This window comes from Schistocerca piceifrons, chromosome 3 (genome assembly GCF_021461385.2).
Source record: "Schistocerca piceifrons isolate TAMUIC-IGC-003096 chromosome 3, iqSchPice1.1, whole genome shotgun sequence".
NCBI lineage: Eukaryota > Metazoa > Arthropoda > Insecta > Orthoptera > Acrididae > Schistocerca > Schistocerca piceifrons.
Window position 1 is genome coordinate 448,460,581 of NC_060140.1, and position 2,244 is coordinate 448,462,824.

The window sequence follows — 2,244 nt, forward strand, 5'->3', positions numbered from 1 at the left end:
AATAGAGATCCTGCTTGTTCGAGGTTGATACATGTGGTTCCTTAACATGTATAAGTAAGTTCTTTTGTAACACACTTGAAGACATTTCTAAGTTTGGGTCCCGATCAGGGAAGAAGGAGGGTGCTGGGTGGCCAAATTAAGTGAAATATTTTTATTGGGTAAGTTGGGCATAAGACTGAAAGTTTATTGTAACAAAATTTTTACAGCTAATTTCTCCGATACACTATGTTCTAACAATAAGAAACTACCCAGTTACAAATATAAAAAGACTAGATTACCTTAAATATAGGCTTTATCATTCTTCCATTCACATGGATTCATTTCCGCAATATTTTTTTCTCAAAAGTAAAGTATTACAAACTCATTTTCAAATAATGATGCTCCACTACAAGGTAAGCCAGTTTCTATTCTTTTCAAATCAAGTACATGGCCAGACTGTCCAACACACACTGCTACTCTCTTCAAAAGAAGTAACCTCTCTGACCGAAGAATATAATGTTACAGAGGTTTAGTACATTTATCAAATTCGAAATTTCGTTGAAGTTTATGGCCTAAACTACCCTAAAACCATCATGGCTAATAGGACCGTCCCGTTTCAATGTTTCGCATTGACAAATTTACAAGGCCGTTTTTAGGTCAAGTTAACAGAGGGATCACAGTACCAATGATTCTGGAGGTGGACTTTGCTTACAGCATGGTGTTAGCCCTTAAATGGCGTGATAATAATTTTTTTCTTTTATTTTGAGTCACAATCCACCTTTGAATTTTGTGAACATGTAAGATTTGACGCACACACGATGATTAACACTAGTGACTCCATCAAAAGGTCCGTTTCCGAATTAAGTCAATGAAGCCATGTATAACGGTAGTAGTGGGAGGAAGTACGTCGGGAATTTAAGTATGTCCTTACTAACCAGCTAGTTCTGGTTGAGAATGGCTAGTATAAAATAGAAATGAGTGGAAACATTCATGTGAGATATTCTCTATATCGGCTGCCTTAGCCATGCATGAAGTAATTAAAGGAGCTAGAGGTTGAAATGTTCGGGGATGGCATGACTAGACCACCTAAGTAAGTCACCGGTTACGTCTCCTAGTTTCTTAGGCCCAAATTGCAGAGCAGCGTTTGGCTTTTAGCTGATTATCGTGTGCTCAATAAGGAAATAGTACTGCATTCGAGCCTTTTGGGGATTTGTACTTTTGCTTTCCGTAGTATCAGGAAGCTAACGTCTATATAACATTTAAATTGAACCAGGTGTATTTTCAGCTGCCGTTATGGGAAGAATTTAAGCCAATAACTACATTTGCCATCGACTGGAACCTGTACGAGTACAATCGGATTCCGTCCAGACTCTCAACTGACGCAGCGTTGTTGTCATGAATTTTGGATAATGTTTCTGTGATCTGAAATTCATTTACGTTGATTTGGATGATTTAGTCACGTTTAGCCGGGATTTTCAAGAACACGTATGGAATATTATCGAAGTACTGAAGCGTCAGAGGGAGGCCTGATTTACGATAAAACCTTCCAGCGTCTGATGTACATCACCACAGAAACCTCTTCGGGGCATATAGCATATTTTGCGGGCATCAGTACTGATCAAACTCGAACAGAAGCAATCCCTACCTACCTTCCATCTAGGAACGGGAGAGCGGTCGCACAATTTGTAAGCATGGCAAATTTCTCCCGTACATTCTCTCCCAATTTTGCGGAATTAGCTGCTTCTCTTAACGAGTTACAGGAAGAGGGATGTAGGTTTGAGTGGGTTCCCTCGCAGCAGGCGTGGTATAAATGTCTGAAGACAGCTCTGAAAAATGAGGATATACGTGCGGTGGCAGTTTCTGAAAGGGAGTTCGTTGTCTAGGCTAGTGAGTCGACGTCAGCAGTGGCCGTCATTTTGCTACATGAATACCCAGGATGTAGGAGGCCGGTAGCGTATGTCCCTCGGGGTCTTTCGCCACTGGAAGTTATGTACTCATTGCACGAACAAGAGGCCATGGCCATTTAAATCGTTTTGGTGAAGTCGGAAGCTTCAGTTAGAGACACATAATCTGACTCTCATCTGTGTGCTCGCGAACCGAGGCGTATATGGAGTATAGGTAAGTGGACGGTGAGGATAGCTGCTTTACAATGTAGGGTTAAGCGTAGCCGAGAGATATGTTGCTGACAGCCTAAACCGAATGTTTGGCTGTGAAAGCGAGGAAGCTACCTGTAGGGGTGAGAAAGTGAAAGTCGTTGGAACTGAA